The sequence below is a fragment of the Hyaena hyaena genome, unplaced genomic scaffold, assembly GCF_003009895.1.
Source record: "Hyaena hyaena isolate Hyena2069 unplaced genomic scaffold, ASM300989v1 scaffold_191, whole genome shotgun sequence".
Lineage (NCBI taxonomy): Eukaryota > Metazoa > Chordata > Mammalia > Carnivora > Hyaenidae > Hyaena > Hyaena hyaena.
This window is the reverse complement of record NW_024080824.1, coordinates 1,940,860-1,955,440: the sequence shown is the minus strand read 5'-3', so window position 1 is coordinate 1,955,440 and position 14,581 is coordinate 1,940,860. Positions and strand designations below refer to the sequence as shown.

Below are 14,581 nucleotides of genomic sequence, written 5' to 3'. Positions count from 1 at the left end.
CACACTGCCAGACTTGTGGCACTACTTTGTTTTTTTGTTTTTTTTTTTTAATATTTTTTTATTTATTTCTAGGAGAGAGAGAGAGACAGCGTGAACAGGTGAGGGTCAGAGAGAGAGGGAGTCACAGACTGAAACAGGCTCCAGGCTCTGAGCTGGCAGTCAGCACAGAGCCCGACGCGGGGCTTGAACCCACGAACCGCGAGATCATGACCTAAGCGAAAGTTGGACGCTTAACCGACTAAGCCACCCAGGCGCCCCATTGTGGCACTACTTTGGATGGGAGCTAGCCAAGAGTGTAATTGGATGGGGTCAGATCTGCAAAGTATGCAGGGACAGGACATTCAGTGTTAGTAAAGTTTGCATACCTGTTCTCAGCAAGAGGGTACCAGCAGCCATGGGGCTGGCTCGAGAGTGGGAAGGGGGGTGGGCTGCACAGTGTAAGCAAGTTAGGTAGTGAGTGTTACCATCTTTCTGGTTCCCACAGATGAATGTGTGTTTGTGCTGGAGCATGAGAAATGGAAATGGAACCTGCCAGGTCCTTTGTTCCTGGACAAGTCTCTCATTAATCTCAGTCCCCCCCAACACATCTTCCGAGGTTAGTAAACAAATCTCCCTCTAGTATTCTCCAAGCATTTTTCAAACTGCTGCTTCTATTCTGTATCTCTGTATCTTTGCTTTTAGTTTTGCTGTCCCTACAAGTGCAGGGACTCAGTTTTCTCTTGACCTTGTTGCTCTCCCAGAGCCAAGCCTGCTGATTTTTAAACTTCTAGGTTTTAAGTCCCACTAGTTGTTTGAAATCACAGAACTTGGATCTTTTGGTTTTCAAAGCCAAATGTTATAGGGATTCATCTTCCCGATGTGGGCTCCCTGATGTGAGGGTCTATTTCTCTTTCCTCTCTACAGCGCTGGTGTCCCTTCCTCCAGCAGACAGTCCCATTGTCTGTTTAGCTCCTGACTATGTCTCTACCCTTCTTATCCTCTTCAATGTGTTCTCTTCTCTCCATTTAGTCATGGGGTTTGTTCTGCCAGTCTTTTGGTAATTTTCTGGGTTACTTACACTGATGAGAGTGTTATCTAGTTGTATCTGTAAGACAGAGGAGTTTATGGTCCTCCTATTCTGCCATTTCCCCTGGGTAGACTAATCTGGGTTGTTTAAACAACAGATATTTATTTTCTCACAGTTCTGGAGGCTAGATGTCTAAGATCAAGGTGTCATCAAGGTTAGTTTCTTCTGCAGGCATCTCTTCTTGGCTTGTATACATTCATTCTATCTTCATATGGTCTTTCCTCTGAGTGAATCTGTGTGCTCATCTCCACTTCTTAAAAGGAGAAGGTTTAATTACATAAGGTCCATCAATGTGACCTCATTTTATTTTAATTACTTCTTTAAAGGCCCTATCTCCAAGTACAGTCACATTCTGAGATACTGGGAGTTAGGATATCAACATATGAATTTTGGGGAGACAAAATTCAACCTGTAACAACTTTGTATTGCATTACATCAAGAGGCACATAATGTCAAGTTCACCAGATCTCTCCATTGTAAGGATACATATTTGCTTTGTAATTAGTAAATTATCCCTGGGATGAAAACTTGAATATCTTGTGATCACCCTATTCCTTGTCATCCTTTCACCCATTCATTTTACCATCATCGATTAATGATTCTTCCCTAAATTATTATTTTAAGGATGCATAGTATCGGTTTTCCATTTCATCATTTCTCTGAATTTATTAGCTATCATTCTTTTGTAAAGATAGACCTTTAGTGTTATTGCACTCCAATTCAATGTTTATATAATACCAGAGTCTATAACTGATTAAAAATTTAATCCTTTCCTCTGCCTTGAAGATTAAAAACAGAGTCCCATGCATGGCCTCTATAGGACTTCAGCTTTTCCTATCCTTGTCATCATTTTACCTCGTTTACTGGTTTATTTCTATTCCTCCTTCAGAACTCAGCTGTCACTTTCTCCTTGGCTTCCTCTACTAAAATCATAAGAGCTCCTCTAGCACTCCATACTTTTACTATCATAGCATAATTTGTACTATTTTGTAATTGATGGCTAGTTGCCTCCCTGACAGACATTAAGCCCTCTGAGAAGAGGAATCATATGAGACTTTTCATTCTTATGTCTCCCATCACCTCTCATTGTCCCTGGCACAGGTTAGGCACACAATAATGATTAGTTAAATAAATTAATAGGAGTTATGTACTATTATAAATCTATGTACTCTATAATTTACTGCTGATTTATTGAATTTACAAGTGTGATTTATTTTTTTAATTTTTTTAGGTTTTATTTATTTAAGCAATCTCTATACCTGATGTGGGACTCAAACTCATGACCCTGAGATCAGAGTCGTATGCTCTTCTGACTGAGCCAGCCAGGCATCCCATGGTAATTTTAATTGAAAGTGATTTTTCACATAATTTGCTTACTGGGAAACTAACTCTTAAATAAGGTGAATTTTACTTTAAAATTCAAATCAGAGCACGTGGGTGGCTCAGTTGGTTGAGCATCCAACTCTTGATTTTGGCTCAGGTCATGATCACAGGGCCATGGGATTGAGCCCCATGTCAGGCTCCATGCTGAGCATGGAGCATGCTTAAGATTCTCTCCCTCTCTCCTTCTGCCCTTTTCCCACATTCATGCTCTCTCTTTCTCTCAAAAAAAAAAAAAAAATCATAGGGGTTCCTGGGTGGCTGAGTTGGTTAAGCAGCCAACTCTTGGTTTGGCTCAGGTCATGATCTCACAGTCTATGAGTTTGAGCCTCACATCAGGCTCTGCATTGAGTGTGCAGAGCCTGCTTAGGATTCTCTTTCTCTCCCTCTCTCTCTCTGCCCCTTCCATGTCTCTCTCTCTTTCAAAATAAATAAATTTTTAAAAGTCATAAATATTTACTTGCTATTAACTATACGCCTGGCCCTACCCTAAACATGAATTAATCCAAATTTAATTCATTGAAACCTTTTAGTGTAAGTATTATTTTCTCTACTGTACAGATGAGGAAATTTAAAGAATATCACAGCACTAATCAACAGAAGAGATGGGATCAGGTGTTCTTAATTTCCTAATGACACAAGTGGGGAAGGGCAGGGAGAGAGGGAGACACAGAATCTAAACCAAGCTCCAGGCTCTGAGCTAGAATAGTTGTGTCCAAACTCACAAACTGATAGATAATAACCTGAGCTGAAGTCAAACCTGTACCCAACTGAGCCACCCAGGTACTCCAAGTAAAAACCATTTCAAGAAAAAAAAAAAAAAAAAAAATATATATATATATATATATATATATATATACATACATATATATATGACTGATTATAATGATATAATTTCAGGTAAATATATTGTAAAAAATGATAGTTGTAGAATGGCAGATATAAAAGGTTAATTTCAAGATAAGCATTACCACAAAAAAATGAGATGCTACAAGTACAGGTGTGGTAAAGTTTGGACTCAATGTGTGAATTGAATAATTCAAAGTATCAAATACTATCCTGACACTGTGGGTGTAGACAGCGACAAAATGATGACCACACAGTGTCCTGAGGAAAATGAATTGCAAAAACACAGGGAGAAAAAAATAAAGTCTTGTGTGTTTGTCTGTGTGAACTCAAGTTTCTAGCTGAGAGTGCCCTGACAATTGTAAGACGTACTTGGCTAGAAAAAGAAAAAGATAAAAAAACTAGGATGAAAAATATTAAAAGAGGAAAAGATACAACATGAAGTTTACTCTCTAATGGGCAGTTATTGAAAATCAATCATTATATGTTTCATATAGAATTGAAATTCCATCTTTTTCCAGAAAATCTATTAAAGTAGTTATCAACATATAGCAGGTATTATCAAAGGGTGAAACATACTCAATATTTTTAATTTCCCAAGGTTTATAAGGGTTTCAACATAATAAACACCATATATGAAAACCCACAGTTAATATCACCCTCAGTGGGAAAAATCAAAACTTTTCCTCTACGTTTAGGAACAAGACAGGGATGTTCACTCTCACCACTGTTATTTAACATAATACTGGAAGTCCTAGCCACAGCAATCAGACAACACAAGAAATAAAAGGTATCCAAATTGGCAAAGAAGGATTAAAGCTTTTACTATTTGCAGATGACATGATACTCTATATAGAAAATGTGAAAGACTATACACACACACACACACAACTGTTATAACTGATAAATGAATTCAATGAAATCGTGGATATAAAATCAACATACAGAAAGTACAGAAATCTGCTGCATTTCTATATAACAATAATGAAGCAGAAGAAAGAGAAATTAAGGAATCAATCCCATTTACAATTACACCTATTGTAAGATACCCATGAATAAACCAAACCAAAAAGGTAAAAGACCTGTGCTATGAAAACGATAAAACACTGGTGAAAGAAACTGAAGATGACACAAAAAAATGGATAAACATTTCACGCTCATGGATTGGAAGAACACATATTGTTAAAATGTTTATACTATCCAAAGCAATCTACACATTTAATGCAACCCTTATCAAAATACCACCAGTATTTTTCAAAGAGCCAGAACAAACAATGCTAAAATTTATATGAAACCGCAGAAGACCCCAAATAGGGGCTCCTGGGTGGCTCAGTTGGTCGGGTGTCCAACTTCAGCTCAGGTCATGATCTCTTGGCCTCTGAGTTTGAGCCCCGCATCAGGCTCTGTGCTGACAGCTCAGAGCCTGGAGCCTGCTTCAGATTCTGTGTGCTCCTCCCTCTCTCTCTCTTTGTTCCTCCCCTGCTCATGCTCTGCCTTTGTCTCTTAAAAATGAATAAATGTTAAAAAAAATTTTTTTAAAGACCCCCAAATAGCCAAAGCAATCTTGAAAAAGGAAAGCAGAGCTGGAAGCAACACAATTCTGGACTTCGAGTTATATTACAAAGCTGTAGTGATCAAGACAGTATGGCACTGGTACAAAAACAGACACAGAGATCAATGGAATAGAATAGAAAACCCGGAAATGAATCCACAACTATATGGTCAATTAATCTTTGACAAAGCAGGAAAGAACGTCCAATAGGAAAAAGTCAGTCTCTTAAACAAATGGTGTTGGGAAAACTGGACAGCGACATGTCAAAAAATGAAAATGGACCACATTTTTACCCTAGACACAAAAGTAAATTCAAAATAGATGAAAAACCTAATTGGAGACATGAAACCATTAAAATCCTAGAGGAGAACACAGGCAGTCCCCTCTTTGACGCTGGCCATCACAACTTCCTTCTAGATATGTCTTCTGAGGCAAGGGAAACAAAAGAGAAAATAAACTGTTGGAACTTCAAAAAAAAAAACAAAACTTCTGCACAGCGAAAGAAACAATCAACAAAACTAAAAGGCAACATATAGAATGGGAGAAGATATTTGTAAGTGGCATTATCTGATAAAGAGTTTGCATCTAAAATATATAAAGAACCTAAAAAACTCAACACCCAAAAAATGAATTGTTAAAAATGGGCAAAAGACATAAATAGACATTTTTCCAAAGAAGACATCCAGATGGCCAACAGATGCATTAAAAAAATGCTCAACATCACTCATCATCAGGGAAATACAAATCAAAACTACAATAAGATATCACCTCATGTCTGTCAGGCTGACTAAAATTTTTTTAAAAATGCAAGAAACAACAAGTATTGGCCAGGATGTGGAAAGAAAGGAACCCTCTTGGTGTTATTGTAAACTGGCATAGACACTCTGGAAAACAGAATGAAGACTCCTCAAAAAGTTAAAACTAGAACTACCCTCTGATCGAGCAATTGCACTACCAGGTATTTACCCAAATGATACAAAACTACTGATTTGATGGGAAATGTGCACACCTATGTTTGTAACAGCGTTATCTACAATAGCCACATTATGGAAACAGACCAACTGTGCATTGACTGATGAATGGATAAATAAGAGGTGGGATACATATAAAATGGAGTATTACTCAGCCATAAAAAAGAATGAAATTTTTCCATTTGTGATGACATAGATGAACTAGAGGGTATTATGCTAAGCAAAGTCAGTCAGAGAAAGACAAATACCATACGATTTCACTCATATGTAAAATTTAGGAAACAAAACAAGTGAGCAAAGAGGGGGATGAAAAGAGAGAGACAAACCAAGAAACAGGCTCTTTTTTTTAAAAAATGGTTTATTGTCAAGTTGGTTTCCATATAACACCCAGTACTCATCCCCACAAGTGCCCTCCTCCATGCACATCACCCTCCTTCCCCTCCCCCCCAAACCCATCAGTCCTCAGTTTGTTCTCAACATTCAAGAGTCTCTCATGGTTTGCCTCCCTCCCTCTCCCCCACTTTACAGAGAATAAACTGATGATTACCAAGGGGAGGTGGGTGGCAGGATAGGTTAAATAGGTGATGGGGATTATGGAGTGTGATTGTAGTGATGAGCACCAGGTATTATATGGAAGCACTGAATCACTATATTGTAAACCTGAAACTAATATTACACTGTATGTTAACTAACCGGAATGTAAATAAAACTTGTTGTTGTTTTAATTTGTAATTCTTCAATGACATATAATGTGGAACATCTTTTCATATGCTTATTTTCCATTTTTGTATCTTCTTTATTTTCCATATGTCTTTTTTATATCTGTTCTTTCTTTTTTTTTTCTTTCATAGTTTATTGTCAAGTTTTTTTCCAAAACTTTTTTTTAAGGCACATACAGGGGTGGAATCGTCATTAATTCCACCAGTTATGAGGATTCCAGACCTCTGTGTCATAATTCATCAATGTGAAAAAAATAATTTCTAAGTGTGAAGAGCACAGAGCACTAGAGGGTCCATGAATTATGGACAAACCCATAACGTGCATATGCAGGTTTTTTGAAAGCATTCCATGGCTTCTTAAAAATCAGATTCTCAAAAGAGATTCATGATCATTCCCTCTACCTCACCAAATTAAGAATGATTACTTTGGGAAAAGAAGTATTTACTTACAAACTGGGAATATTTGTCTTAGTTTCTCGTCACCAAGGAAAAAAGATCTACTTAGTTTTATGACTTGGTACTTTGTCTCTTCCATTCCATATTTGTGTGTGGGAGGTAAGATTAGTTAATACAAGTTTCCATTACCAACCAGGTGTGGCTTATATTTTAAGATATCAAGTTAAGAAGGGATTTGGGTTTGCAAATCCCATTTTTAATCACTGTTGCCGTTTATTATTTTGTTTTGCTTCTTATTCAGTTCAAATTTGGAAGGGTTTCTCCTTCCTTGTAATGTTTCATGGTTATAAAGCAAACATAAATAAAAATAAAATGTTTACAATCTTTCCTCCTATGTAAATGAAGATATTTGAGGCTTCTATAAAACATTTTCACTGAGCCTATTTCAAGGCTAACAAGCAATTAACAAGATTTTGGCAGCTATATTAGTCCAGGACCTATGTAAAAACAGAACCAATAGAATATATATAAGTACACAGAAAGAGATTCATTATGAGGGATTGACTTACTTTTAGAAGCTGAGAAGTCCTGCTACAAGCTAGAGGTCCAGGAGAGCTGGTGCTGTACTTCAAAAGTCCAAGACTCAAGTCTGAAAGCCTGAAAACAAGGTCAAAGGCAAGAGAAGATGGATCTCCCAGGTCAAGCAGAGGGAGTGAATTTGCCCTTCTAGCTTTTTTTCTATTTAAGCCCTTATATAATTAGGTGATATCTACCCACATTGGGTAAGAGCAATCTTCTCTACTCAGTCTACCAATTCAAATGCTAAACTCTTCCAAAAAACTCTCAGAGACATACTCAAAAATGTTTCACCAGCTATCTGGGCATCCTTTAGCCCAGTCAAATCGATACATAAAATTAAGCATCACAGCAGCCTTACTTAAATATTTATTAACTTAAAAGGTGAATTCTAGGGGCGCCTGGGTTGCCCAGTTGGTTAAGCATCAGAGTTTGGCTCAGGTAATGATCTCGCAGTTTGAGCCTCACAAAGGGCTCTGTGCTGACAGCTCAGAGCCTGGAGCCTGCGTTGGATTCTGTCTCTCCCTCTCTTTCTGCCTCTCCCCCATTCATGCTTTCTCTCTTTCTCTCTCTCAAAAATAAACAGTAAAATATTTTTAATAAAAAATAAATAATATAATACCCATTTTATTGTATCTTATAATTTTGTAGGTTAGGAATTTGGGCCAGGCTTGCTGAATGATCAAATTTTATCATTTCTCTCTCATTTACTAGTTGGAAAAATTTTATAAAGAAACAGTTTCTTTCATCTATTATTTGATTACCTAGCAGAACCCTTCAGAGTAAAGGCAGCATAAAAGCTTGATTCTTTTCCTATACTTGTCAGTTTTCATAACAATGAATTATCTTTTCTTTTTGTTCTCCATATATAACCAGTTATTTTAAAAAGTACCAAAAAAGAACTCATGGATTTAAACATATTTGATGGCTTTCAAATAATTGCAATGTTTAATCTTATTGAAGTTCAAACTGCTCCATCTTTGGACAATAGTAGGAGCCTTAAATTTAGCTCCTGAGTCTCTTAAATGTTGGTTTTATGTAACTTTCTTGCCTTAGGTAGATGAAGATATTCCAGGCTCATCCTGTATATTTCCTGTCCTAGAAAGGAATCTTTTCCCAAGAAGTATGTGTGTGTGCGTACCAAACCTCATAAGTTGCTACAGATATTTCCAATTTAAGAAAAGTCCCTCCGCATTCTAGAATTTGCACTCTAATTTCTTTCTATCACATCTGCATCTCCTTTCTTCTTTTTGAGAATCCCAGCTTCTAAAAAAAAAAAACGAGAAATAATAGTTATTTATTATTTGCTTTATTCAAAAATACACACACAAATGCCTTAGAATAACAATACTAATATACTTACTCCAATACAATTACTAAAAAATTAAAAAATTTTTTTAATCTGTTCCTACCATTCTCTCCCCATTTTAAGAGGTGCACAATGATGGGTCATATAACCATCATATGTTACTCTTTTCCTTTTAAACCTCTTATGGTCTTTGTTCTACAAATAACTATATAGCTAATGCTTAATATCTGTCCTTTAGTCATTGTTACTGTAGATACTTTATGAAGTTCATTCTTTAATAAATTTTTAAGAGTACTCATGAGAATAATACCTAGAGTTCTTGCATGATGTTAATAGTTTATCTATGCCTTTAAATACAAATATCTGTGTCTATATCTATCTATATCTATATCTATATCTATATCTATATCTATATCTATATCTATATCTATATCCCAAGCAGGCTCCCAAGAACCTGATGTGCAGAGCCAGATGCAGGGCTCAATCTCACAAACTGTGAGATCATTACCCGAGCTGAAATCAGGAGTCAGATATTTAATCAACTAAGCCACCCAGGTGCCCCAGGTGCCTTTATATTTGAAAAGCACCTTTTACCCAAATAATATCTTTGGGTCACATCACATTTTGTTTCTTTGAGCTTCCCAGATACAATATTCCATTTTCTTTCAGCATAAGGACTAGCTGTTAAAACTGTGATGGTAATATAATTTTCTTTCCCTTATAGGTCACTTGATTGTTTTGTCTAAATGCTTAAGGAATTAAAAAAATTTTTTTAAGTCTAAATTTTACTAGAATATGTCTTGCTTTTTGACATCTGGGTTGATATCCACAGGTATTGATGTACTTTTCTAAAATATGGTTTCAAATCTTTGTAATTTTTGGGAAATACTTTTGGAATTACAGATTTTAGTTATTTCTTCCAATCTTTGCTTTAGTTTCTTCTGTAGAGATTCCTATTATAATTATGTTGGATCTTCTTTGCTTATTTTCAATATTTATTATTTTCTCTTGAAATCTATTTACATTTCTTTTATTTTTTATTTTTTCCCTTTTTACCTGCCATTTCTCTGTAGGCATTATGTGTCACATCTAGTTTAATCTGCATTTTTAATTTTTTTTTTTTTTTACTTTCCTTCCCTTCTTGAGTTACATTACCTCTTTCTTGAGTTTTTTTTTTTTTAAACTCTGGTTTAAAGGGTGCCTGTGTGGCTCAGTTGGTAGAGCATGTGACTCTTGATCTCAGGGTTGTGAGTTCAAGCCCCACATTGGGGACAGAGCTTACAATAAAAAGTAAAAGAGAAAAAAAAATTAATAAGATAACACTCCTGGTTTATATTGTTCTTCCATGACATGTAACATTTTGAAGATACTCAGCTTATTTTAACATTTCTTTGTGGTTATCTGTATGCTTAAGGCATTTTATGTAGTTATTAATATCATTCATTCACTCAACACATATTTGTTGAGCATGTACTATGTGCAAAAAGTCATTGTAGCCTGAACTTAAACCATACTAGCCAATCAAGATTATTGTGTTAAAATCTTGCAGTTGTTATGCAACAAAATGTTGGTGAATATACCCTACTTATTAAGTCCTAACTGTGTTTAGTCTCAACAGAATACTTTCACACCATTAATTCTGCATTCTTGAAATTCTCATTTTTGACCCTGTCAGCTGGATTTATGTCTTTAGGAACAGTTTAAGGAGGATATGTATTTTTTTTTAATTTTTTAAAATGTTATTTATTTATTTATTTATTTTGAGAGAGAAAGAGACAAACAGCATGAGCAGGGGAGGGTCAGAGAGAGAGGGAGACAGAATCAGAAGCAGGCTCCAGTCTCTGAGCTAGCTGTCAGCACAGAGTCTGACGCGGGGCTCGAACCCACAAACCATGAGATCATGACCTGAGCCGAAGTCAGATGCTTAACCAACTAAGCCACCCAGGCGCCCTGGAAGATATATTTTCAAGGAATTAAAAGTTTGAATATTTTTTTTATCCATCAATGAATAGCATATACATAATCTAAACAATTACTGAGCCACAGTATTTTCCTTCCCATCTCTGTAGCTGTTTCATCATTAACTTCTGGCATTTAGTTTACTGAACAAGTTCTGACTGACAGTTTTTTGTCCTTTCATAAGATGCTTCTTCTGGAAAAAAAAAAGGGGGGGGGAGGGCACCTGGGTGGCTCAGTCGGTTGAGCATCTGACTCTTGATTTCGACGCTTGATCTGACTCATAATTTATCAAAGTTTGCTTCTCAGTCCTCTGAATTCTATGTTTATTATTTCTTTAAATCTCATTGATTTCACTTCTTTGTCTTTTTCCTCTTTATTCTAGGGGGAGAGGGGTTTTCAAATTTTCTTCCATATCAGTAATGTTGATAGTCATTTTTTACAAAATGTGTTGTTTATTGAGTTAAAAACTTATAAACAGTAGGATTAAGCCTTCTTTAAAAAAATTCTTTTAATGCTTATTTGTTTTTGAGAGAGAAAGACATAGTATGAGCAGGGGAGGAGCAGAGAGAGAGGGAGACGTAGAATCCAAAGCAGGCTCCCGGCTCTGAGCTGTCAGCACAGAACCCAATGTGGGGCTCAAACCCACAAACCATGGGATCATGACCGAGCTGAAGTTGTATGCGTAACCAACTGAGCCACCTAGGCACCCCAAGATTAAACCTTTTTAAGTATATAGTTGAATAAAATTTGACATGTATATTTAGTTACCACTATAATCACTCCACTCTGAGAAAGAAAAGAGTGAGACAAGCAGGACACCAAGGACTGAATTCTGGAGAATGACTATATTTAGGGTTCTAAGAAAGAAATGTCAGAGGACTGTCTTTTAGCCCCAGTTACTGCTACAGTTCTAAAAGATTTTAGCTTCATATAGAAAGCCTTCAACTCTTTTGCCCCCTGTTATGAGCTGAATTGTGCCCCTTCCAAATTTACATGTTGAAGTCTTAATTCTCATTATCTCAGAATGTGACTATACTTGGACATAGGTTCGTTAGAGATGTAATTAAGTTAAAAGGTGGCCATTTAATTAAATTATGAAATTTAGTCACAAGTACAGAGGGAAGACTATGTAAAAACACAGGGTGAAAATGCCCAAGGAGAGAGGCATTAAGCAGAAGAAGCCAACCCTGCCAACACCTTGATATCAGACTCCCAGCCTTCAGAGCTTTTCAGAAAAAAATCTTTTCTGTTGCATAAGCCATCCAGTCTGTGTTACTTTGTTATATACTCCCTTAACCTTTTGATCCACAATCAAGCAAAATCCCTATCGTGTAAAATTCCAACTCTCCCAGGTCAGTGAAAGCTATAGAACAATCCCACCCTTAGAATTTGGCAAGAGTGGGGCACCTGGGTGGCTCAGTCGGCTAAGCATCCAACTTCAGCTTAGGTCATGATCTCACAGTTCTTGGGTTTGAGGCTCGAATCAGGCTCTGTGCTGACAGCTTAGACCCTAGAGCTTGCTTCAGATTCTGTGTCTCCCTCTCTCTGACCCTCTCCCACTCACATTCTGTCTCTCAAAAATAAATAAATATTAAAAAATTGAAAAAAAAAAAAGCACTGGTCAAGAGTGGTCTCTGTACTGGACCTACTGCTTTACAGAACTCAATTCTGGCTCTTTTCCTGCTATACCCAATGCCTAAGAGCAAGGAATCTGTGAGACCAAAAAAACAGGTTTCTCAGAACCTATGCCTTCAATTTTAGACAATGCTTTTGAGTACATGGTCCCAGAAGTCTGCTCACACAGCTCCAAGAACGCTGGCAACCTTAACCCAGGTCCTTCCTGATGAGGGCCAACAGAGCTTCCAGTATCTAGATCCTTAGATCCAACATGTAGCAAAAAGGCTCTTAGACCCAAGAGGTGTGAAGCAATAGGGCAGGAGTAGGCTTGCCAAATAAAATACAGGATATCTTGTTAAATTTGATTTTCAAACAAGCAACAAGTAAGTTTTTAGAACAAGCAAGTTCCAAATATTTAATGGGGCAAACTTACACTAAAAAGTACTATTTATCTAAGATTCAAATTTAGCAAAACAGCCTTTATTTATTTATTTTTTTTAAAATATTTTTATTTATTTCTAGGAGAGAGAGAGATAGCATGAGCAGGGGAGGGTCAGAGAGAGAGGGAGACACAGACTCTGAAACAGGCTCCAGGCTCTGGGCCGGCAGTCAGCACAGAGCCCGACGCGGGGCTCAAACCCACAAACCGTGAGATCATGACCTAAGCGAAAGTCGGACCCTTAACCGACTAAGCCACCTAGGCGCCCCACAAAACAGCCTTTATATTTTAAACAAATATGGCAACACTAGGTGGAGTCACAGTCTGGCATTTGAGCTGGGTGTCCACATTCAGGAGCACCAGGCTCCTAATGGTATCAAACTGAATGGGAGGACATGACACAGGGAAGGCAGGATACATGTGCCAACCAGTTCTTGAATCATCATGTTCTGTCCAAAACAGAAATTCTAAATTCAACCTCACGTTCCAGGTTATTGCCAAAATAGGGCAACAGAATGTATTTTATTTTTACCTTTTGTTAACTGTATGTATGTTTAAATATTTAGACAGATGATGTGTGGATCTCAGTTTTCACTCTTTCCCCACTTGTACAAATGTCAAGGGGTTACTGCTGTGTTGTAGAAAATTGCCTTAAGAAATCAATGGTATCATCCATCACATTTAAAAGATACAGAAACTAAGGCTTAGAGAAGTTATATATAATTTGCCTAAAGTCATTCAGCTTAGCAGAATCCATTTTCAATGTGAGATCTGTGTGAACATAAAGCAAATATTCTTTTTTAAAATTACATGTACTGAATGATGACCTATGCTTAATAATACTGCATTGCATATTTGGAAGTTGCTGAGAGCAGATCTGAGAACAGATACTCCGTACCACCAAAAATTATTTTTACTATGTATAAGTTGATATATCCCTTGATCACATCAGTTACCATGCATGCACTAAGCTGGTGTATTTTCTGGGATATCAAAAATAGGTATAATGAAATCTCAATCGTTCAGGCTTTGATTCTGAATTTTATGTGTCAAGACACTTGATTTTATAAGTGTGCCTGTCTTTAATAAAACTGTGGGTTCATGTTATAATTATACAATTCAAAACACCGATTTATAAAGTAGAATGCCAATCTGAGATTACACTGGCCACTGTATTTGGTAGAATAACGTTTTGTAGTAACGTCTCTTTAAGGGAAATGCCAACCAGAGGATCAAATTAAAACACAGAAAATTGCCTGTTTAGCCAAATGCTACAACAAAAAGGGTAAAAATTCTTAAGGTAGTATTTCGGTCAACATATATGAATGGTCATATTCCACTCTAAGAACAATCCAGCCAACAGTGGGGAGGCAGTTCATATGCCAAGTTCAACACTCTCGTCTTTTTACTTCTTACTATTTAACATCTGCAGGCCTCTGTTTCCTTATTTTGTAAGAAAGGCTTCATGTAAGGATTGATTATTCACGTAAAACACCTGGGACAATATTAACATCATACTATGTGTAAATTATACAAAATATTATACATTATAATGTATAAAATACTATATTACTTATTATGTTATTTATTGCCATGGCGCAATTTATTATTGTTTCATTTAATAACTCTCTATCTAACCTGGAGAAAGGCCATAAAGGAGCTTCCCAAGCGTAGAGGCGGGTACGAATTACCATGGCAACAGTGCGCGCCTGGACATCTTCCGCTCGCGCGTCGCTGGGAAAGAAAAAAAA

The 14,581-nt window shown here is 36.7% G+C and overlaps 1 long non-coding RNA gene across 1 annotated transcript; it reads right to left on the bottom strand.

Moving 5' to 3' along the window:
- Nucleotides 1–1,185: 1,185 nt before the first annotated feature.
- On the bottom strand, nt 1,186–14,527 carry LOC120237848. The gene is made up of 3 exons (XR_005530061.1): nt 14,469–14,527; nt 7,500–7,587; nt 1,186–1,319 (listed from the first exon to the last, which is right to left on the bottom strand). It is a non-coding gene; the product is annotated as an uncharacterized LOC120237848 (long non-coding RNA).
- Between the last annotated feature and the right edge of the window lie 54 nt (nt 14,528–14,581).